At 39.7% G+C, this 8,196-nt stretch overlaps 1 protein-coding gene across 2 annotated transcripts in view; it reads left to right on the top strand.

Annotated features, from left to right (window-relative positions):
- Nucleotides 1-7,651: 7,651 nt before the first annotated feature.
- The window catches only part of TET2 (tet methylcytosine dioxygenase 2), a 138,882-nt gene continuing 138,337 nt past the window's right edge, over nt 7,652-8,196 (top strand). Inside the window, exon 1 of one of the 2 annotated variants that reach the window (XM_044224365.1) lies at nt 7,652-7,827. The gene's annotated coding sequence lies outside the window, so the exon portion shown is untranslated. The remainder of the gene's footprint in view (nt 7,828-8,196) is intronic. The other variant, XM_044224364.1, reaches the window with a different exon arrangement.

Here is an 8,196-nt window from a genome sequence, read left to right as displayed (position 1 = left end):
TAAAAAATACAAGAAACACATATTTCCTAAATGCGGTATTCTCCTCTATGTGGGTGAGCATAGGCAAGGAATGAAAATGTATCATCCTAAGATACAATGTTACAAGCTCCTAAAGCTTCTATTCCTCCCCCAGGAAGGAATTAAAGTTGGTTTATTTGCTTCCCTTTGGCTTGTGGAAAGCATACTGAAGAAGACTTAAGTCTGAGAATTTATCACCTGCTGTGTGACCCTGGGCAAGTTACTTAATCTCTCAGACATGTCCCATCATGTGTTAAACACATGTTCTCCAGTGTTGAATTTTTTTTTAATAAGTTAGATAATAGCTCTCTCACCTATTTTCAAGATTATTGTAAATGAGATAAAGCATATTAAAGTTTTCTTGGTAGAATTTCAGTAACAGCATCTGGACTACAATCCTAGACCATGTCACTTACTTAGACTGAGCTTAGCACTTTCAATAGCTATACTTTTACTAGTTTCTCTTTCTAAACTTTTGGAACATCTATTTTGTGGGTTCATACTACTTTTACCTTTAACAGCAGCCCTCGGCCATTAAAATTATGACTTCATCTTTTTCTGGGTTATAAATTTAGAGAGAGGCTCTTTGAGTTCTTTTTCCCTAGCAGAAAGTTGCTATTGCTGTTTTATGATTTTAGGAGATTTCAGGAAAGTCCCCTTCATGAAAATGTATCCATATCATCACTACAATTGCACCCACCTGACAACCAATAGTTCTTCTATAGTCTCCAATAGTTCTTACTTTCTTGCCTCTACCTACCCAGTCTAAGAAGAGCCCATTATTATAATATTACAGGGATATAAAAATTAGAGGCCCTCAATGAAATTTTCCTTTAGAATTTCTTTTTGATGTTCTAATTGTGTGTGTGTGTGTGTGTGTGTGTGTGTGTGTGTGTTTCTTTTCACCCTTTACTCCAGTATTTCTTTCTGGAACCCTTATTTTGTGGTCTCTGGATGTAATTCATTTTCTTCAGAATAAAAGTCATTACAGACTGCAGAATAATTGTCTCAAAATCAACCCATATTCAATTTAGAGGCATACCTAATTACTGACAGATCAAGGAGGCTTTCTGCCAAATAGTAATAATATTGTACTCTAAGATATAAAATAAGAAAACAAATCAAACAGAAGTTGGTAGTGCAGAGTTTTCCAGGAAACTACTTGGCCTCTCCTGCTCCCACTGGCTCTGAGTTGGCATGGGTCAGTTCTCATTAGGTTTTCTCACATACCTCTAGAAAGAATGAAACATACTTCTGAATATTTGAAAAAATCAGATGTCAAATAATGTCTACCCTACTCCCTTTTTAAATTTTTCTTTCTTTTTCATACAGAGTATCTATAAGGGACTACACTAACAGGGACATAAAATTAGTTTAATCTCTATAGATCTTCCTTCTAGAAGCATTGCAGAAACAGCATGGAGCTATATAATAAATTCATAAACTATTATAGGGCCATTATTTGGGGGATAAAAAAAGAAATTAGAATCACTTTGTCTTATTGTCTAGATTCAAAAATGTTTTTTTGTTTTGTTTTGTTTTGTTTTAGGAAAAAAAAAGTGTGACAAAACTCAACCGATAGGATTACCCCCATAGGAATGCAAATCCCAAAATATTCTTCACAAATTGAACTCTGGCAACTTCTGATACATCTTTCTCAGGGTATCAAGGTATCAATACTATCACTTACATTTTCCCTGATCTTTCTTTTTCACTACTGATAATCTGGGTCATTCTTTGGCTGCTAATTATTTATATTTTTCTCAAAGAAGAATTATCTTTTATCTGTCACAGGAGAACTTACATGAATTCAACCTGAAATACACAATGAGAGTCACAGGCAGCTTTGCTGGGTCTTTGCAAGGGTATGAGGTTTCCACCAAACTGTAGAGGGATACACACTATTTGCTCTTTGTCATGGGACACTCTATGAATTACGACATTGGTATGTCTATTAACTATTAATATTCACATATTAAGCTACATCAGTGATTTTTAAACAGAATTGTACATCTGATTGTCCATGAATCTTTTTAAAAAATACTGGTACCTCATCCCCATACCAGACCTCATTAATCAGAATCTCCAAAAGACTCTGGGAATAGAAGAGGGGAAACTATTTATGCATATTTTTCAAGGGCCTCATAGGTGATTCTGATTCATTTTCCCAATGGAAAGATTCGGTGCTAGCTATCGCGTGCTGAATATTTTATCCCCAAAGACCCATGTCTTAGCAACAATTTCAGTAGGTGGCGCTCTTTCCACCTGCCAGTTTTCCTGTTTGGCGGGAATGAATTCAAAGTCATTCCAGGAAATCAGGAGCAGATCAAGGATGCAATTCCTTTTTACTACACCAATATTAAAAGCAGATAGCAGAACTTATCTTTCCAAACAATTTGTTAGTGAGGTAACACATATGTTAAAGTGGTGTTGGGGGGATGAGGTGGACAAGACTGTGCCATCACTTTTATCACACAAATGTAATCACCGTTCCAAGAGTTCAAGCATGCCAACTTCCTAACATGAAATGGAAACTAAAGAAACAGAGGAGAGAGTAAATGATGAGAAAAGCCTGAGTAGAGCTTTAGACAAGTGAGATTTAAATATATAGAGATGGGGAATACTGATGTTATTGCTAAAAACTACTGTGTAAATAACTTATGGTGTAAATATCGGTATCTCTATGAGCTAAAATGGGGAGACAGTACAGTGTAGTTTGCAAGGACATGAGCTTTAGAACCAGACGAACCTAGATTTATACCTTGGTTCCAGCCCCTTTAATACCTAATCTCAACCAAATTACTCAATCCTTCATTCTCAATAAAATGATACCTACCTTATTTGGTTTTAATAAGCATTAAATTAAGTGATAATAAGTGTAAAACAATGATCCACATGCTTGGTGCGAGGCCAGTATTTAGCCGATGGCGTTACCTTTGGAGTATTAAAAATGAGTAAATATAAATGCTGAGATTTTTTTCCCTAAGTAACAAAAAATAATGGAAAATTATTGGGAGTTTTGAAGGGAGGATTCCTGTATCAGTCAGTACTATTAATAGTAAGAACAATTTAGAGGAAGTTGAACAGGAAAAGATAGAAGGCTAGTTTTGGTGTAATGAGTAAGGCCTGAACTTGAATTCACAAAGCTTGAGTTGGTGAGGTGCTTATTCCTCTATGAACAGGCTGTCTGATCTTGAGAAAGTCACTTAAACTCATTTTTCATATTTATAAAATAGGAATTAAATTCAATACCAATTTGAATATGGCATATGATTTGAATATTAAACATAATAGTACAACTTTACCAAAGAAACCAATAGTGTACAAAATGCTTTGAAATGTGTAAAATCATATATAAATACAAAGGGTGTTTAACTGATAGTTAAAACTTATTCATTATTGAAGTTCATCATTAAAGTTGAAAGATTATTCTCTCAAAAAAGTAGAGCTATTGAGTTACCAAATTTGGATGAAAATTTTTTAAATTTTTTTTTATTTTTATTTATTTGTCAGGGAGAGAGATCACAAGTAGACAGAGAGGCAGGCAGAGAGAAGGGAGAAGCAGACCCCCTGCCAAGCAGAGAGCCCAATGTGGGGCTCGATCCCAGAACCCTGAGATCATGACCTGAGCTGAAGGCAGAGGCTTAACCCACTGAGCCATCCAGGTGCTCCTGGATGAAAATTTTTAAGAAGTAGTTATTAGATTGTGAAATCAGAATTTATGAGGAGAAAAGAGATTGATATTAACAATATATTTGCAATACTTCTGAAAACATTTCTATGGTGTTTATCCCACTAATGATCCTGCTATTCTTTTTTCAATGCCTTTAGCAATACTGGAACAGGATTAGAGTTTTGAGTTTTATCTGACATTTTGCTTTGTACCTGTTATATCAATATACACATTGGCTAGCACCTGACTCGAGTTAATTTAGGATTATATCATTTGTATCTGTGCCTTAGAAATTTCCAAATTGGAGAAAGAGAAATTAGCCATATGAAATAAGGTCAGAAAAAAATAGAAATCATGTTAATAAAATAGACTTTTATTATTATATTTTGATCTATATATTATTATATTATGGTCCCTGGCTTTAGACAATAATGGGTTTTGTTAATAATAACACTTATATCAATAAGTTAGTGTTATGTCTAAATGTTTCATTTATCAGAAACTTTTAATATTTGTGTTCTACCTGTGTTAAACATATACCTTGGTAGGGTATGCAGTAATGTCACCAGACAAGAGAAACAAGAAAGTCCCTTCACAGCAATGACTGCTGTACTGTTTGAAGGTCAATTGTCTTTCAAGCTTGCAGAGAATCTTTATCATGTCATATTTCAGAAATATGGTTTTGGAGATGGGAAACAACAGGCCATGACTTAATGTTTTTGTTGAACCACTATAATTCTTCCAAAGCATTGAATATGTATCAGAACAATTTCTCTCTGTTAAAGAAAATATCAAGTCCTTAAAGGAAATTTCCTATTTTGCAGGTAGAGAGGAAATTAAGAATGCACCTTTTTTGTAGTTGTTTTTGGTTTGGTTTGGTTTGGTTAGTACACTGTAAGAAATTTGCATTGTAAAGCAAGCTGCTGTTGTCAGCTCTTTAATGTACTGAGCAGTCAGGAAGCTGCCTCCACCCTAAGAGGCTTAGAGACTGAGCAACTGAGTTAGACAGCAGGTGCCCAGGCCAATCAAGTCAATTTTCTAATGCAAAGTGCATGTTGTGGAACTTGTTCTATTAGTTTGGTTTTTTTTTTTTTTTCTCTCTCATAAGGAAGCAAGAATTTTTCTCTGTGGATGCAGTGCTATTTCTATTTTGAGAAAAAAAATAGTAAGGAATTTGATAACAATTGACTGGTGTTAAAACAACAAATTACCTTTTAAAAATAGATTATCCACACCTATAGGAAGAATCTCAAGAAGGCACACAGTTAATTAAAGCTGGTTCTGAATTACACATGCAAATATGCACTACTGTCCAGTAAATAACTGGTTGTGTGCACAAAACTTTTCTTTCCCAGAAGTAGCAACCAAGCAAGAATTTTTTAATCAACAATATAAAATCTCATTAACATATTTTAGTTGGAGATCTTCAGAATTTTATTTCCTTTTGCTATTGAAAAGTCACAATAGATAAGAGGAATTAATGTATGTTCTTTTAAATTCACGAATGTTGCAGTAGTTAAGGGTGGGGTGAGGGTACACAGAAATAAGTTGGCAAGAAAAGGTTCAGGGCCTATTACAAAACCAACTGCAAGCCAAGTAGGATTCCAGATAGACAAGAACCACCTGTTACAATAGAGGGAGAGGTTTAGAAGATGAAATGAGAAGGGGGTGACCTTAAAGATCATTTTCTCAATTGTAATACAAACAACTAAGGGAGCATGCAGATATTAATTTATATCAAACACATGTGAATAAAATATTTGCCACACATTATTCAATATTAGAAGGCATATAATCACTTATGTATCTCTAGTTAATCAAGAGAAACTTCTGGATGCAGATGGTTTATTATTGGTAATAGTAATAACTATCTGGACATTTACCTAGCACCCTATTGAATCCTCACAACAATCCTTTTGTTTCAAAGGGTGTTTAACACATGAGGAGACTGATACACAAAGTAACATGCTCAAGGCCACACACTTAGTAAGGGATGGAGTCAGGATGCAATCATATCTAACTCCAAAGCCCATGCTTTCAACAATTCTGCTGTACTGTATACTGCATAAATACATGTTGTAGTCTTTGGAAAACTTTACTTTCTGGACTTGACCAAAAAAAAAAAAAAAAATTAGAAGGGACCTCCCAAACAGCTTAAAGTCCACTAACAATTGCCAAGAACTCAATGACACATTATTGTACAACTGGAAAAGACAGAAATTCAATGTCACATGAAATGCTTAAGGAAAAATGAATGATTTTGCTTGGCCCTTGCAACATGAGAAACCTGAATGAACTCTGCCTCAGAATGGAATATACAATGTATCATTAGAACACACTCTAAACGTTCTTCTTAGTAACAATGCGACACACAGAAAGAGTTCCCTTTTTAACTCTTTTCCAATTTCATAAAATTAGGAAAAAGTTCCACCTCTAAAGCAATTACCACCCCCCCACACACACACATACACACACACACACACAAAAAAAAAAAAAGGAAAAGAAAAGAAGCTCTATAAAATAACTTGCGTTGACTTAAAAGTATTGTGATCACAATGCAGTGATCCTATCAAAGTGCCCGAAATATCTATTTAAAAGATGTGTGTATGGGAAAATTTCTTGTAGAGGGCAAATCTCAACAACTACTGATGTAATGATTCATATGAACTTTGTTCTTGATTATCTTCAAATAAAAATTTTATGATCAGAAAAGGGGCGTTAAAAGGAGAATTAAAGTTAGTCGGTAATAGGAAAGACAGTCTGTCAATGGAAGGACGTAGGCATAGAATTCGGAACGTCAGGAAATACCCAATGTCCGTCACTCAGAATTTAGTTCTTTGTGGGTCGATTACTTCATTACTTAATTATGCGTACGGGTAGAATTTTTTTCCAAAATAGAGGCTCTTACTGGAGAAAACGTAGGCATTTGAAAGCGCAGGTGTATTTCTTACAACCGAGTTGAGCGAGAAGTAGAGCCACTGGTGAGAAATTCATATTGGATGTGTAAGACTCCCTCTACTTCCCAGCCCACGTGGCAAAAGTAAACAGAAGGTGGGCCGGGGCGGGGTGAAGCAGGACTCGGTCAATTCCCTAATTTGTCGAGTCTTTAAAACTACAGGCCCCTAAAGCACTAAGGGCATGCCCTTAACGAAACTGGGGAGCGCTTCTGTAGAGGGAGGTTAAAGCGACGGTGTAGAAGATGCCAACGCGGGGGCCAGGCAGGTAGAGGATGCACCTACCTACTGGGCTGGAGGTGCTGGCCTTCGCGCGCGGACGTGGGTGCGCGCGTGGCGTGTGCGGAGATACGTGCAAGGAGGCGGGAGTGCAGGCTAGTGCGAGGTGGCAGCGCGTAGGGGTGAGGGGCGCGCACATACCTCCAAGTGGGTGGTGGAGTGCTGCACTAACAAAAAGTTTAAAAGGTTAATCTAGGGTCTCCATCCTTGTGCCAGGCACCCACACCACCTCCCCGCTGCGCGCCTGCCGGGTGCCTTCATCCGGCTGGCTACCCGTCCGAGGGGTTCCGGGGTGCCCCGAGTCTGGCTGCTGTGCCCGGGGGCTGGACCCTCCCTTGCGCTCGCCCCCGCCCCGTGCTCATCCCCGCGCACAGCTCCCCAGGCTCCACCGCACGGCGCCAGGGCAGCCCCGGCCTCGACTGCGCACCCCACTGTACGGCCCCCAGGTGCCGCCGGCCTTTGTGCAGGAAGCCCCGGGTGGGGGGCTGATTCCCTGGGAGCCGGGGCTGAGGGCCCCAGGGCGGCGACGGAGGCCGGGGCGGAGGAGGAGGAGGAGAAGGAGGAGGAGGTGGAGGAGGAGGCCGGGCGGAGCAGGAGAGCCGGCAGCAGCCAGCGGCTGCAGCAAGAGCTCGGGCGGCCGCCGCCGCCTCCTCGCGAGCGCCGCGCGCCCAGGCCCGGCTCGCATGCGAGTCACGTCCGCCCCCTCGGCGAGGCCGCCCCGAGACGCCGGCCCCGCCGAGTGATGAGAACAGACGTCAAACTGCCTTATGAATATTGATGCGGAGGCTAGGCTGCTTTCGTAGAGAAGCAGAAGGAAGCAAGATGGCTGCCCTTTAGGATTTGTTAGAAAGGAGACCCGACTGCAACTGCTGGATTGCTGCAAGGCTGAGGGACGAGAACGAGGTCAGAGCGCTTCTCTTATGCCGCGAAACTCTCCCTTTCCTCTCCCCCTTGCTTTCTCTCGGGCTTCCAGGGACTGGGGAGCAAACCCTGTAGTGTCACCCGCAAATACCAAGAGGGAAGAGGGAAGCTTCACAAATTACTGGAGCCTCTTCAACATGGCTGACAAATATAGTTTTAATTCCCCCCCCCCCTTTAAACCTGTAGTTCTGTGTTCCCTCCTCTCTCCTACTAATGCTCCTCTCCTCACCCAGAAAACTTACCTTTGTGACTCCGACCAGCCGGTTTCCCGGCCTTTTATCCTCAGGAAAAGTGATTTTTCTTTGCTTTCCTTTCTCAAATAGTTCAGCTTTGGGGGTCACTACTTTTCCC

The sequence above is a fragment of the Neovison vison genome, chromosome 11 (assembly GCF_020171115.1).
Source record: "Neovison vison isolate M4711 chromosome 11, ASM_NN_V1, whole genome shotgun sequence".
Classification (NCBI taxonomy): domain Eukaryota; kingdom Metazoa; phylum Chordata; class Mammalia; order Carnivora; family Mustelidae; genus Neogale; species Neogale vison.
Note: the sequence above shows the minus strand (reverse complement) of the source record. Positions and strands in the feature narration are given on the sequence as shown.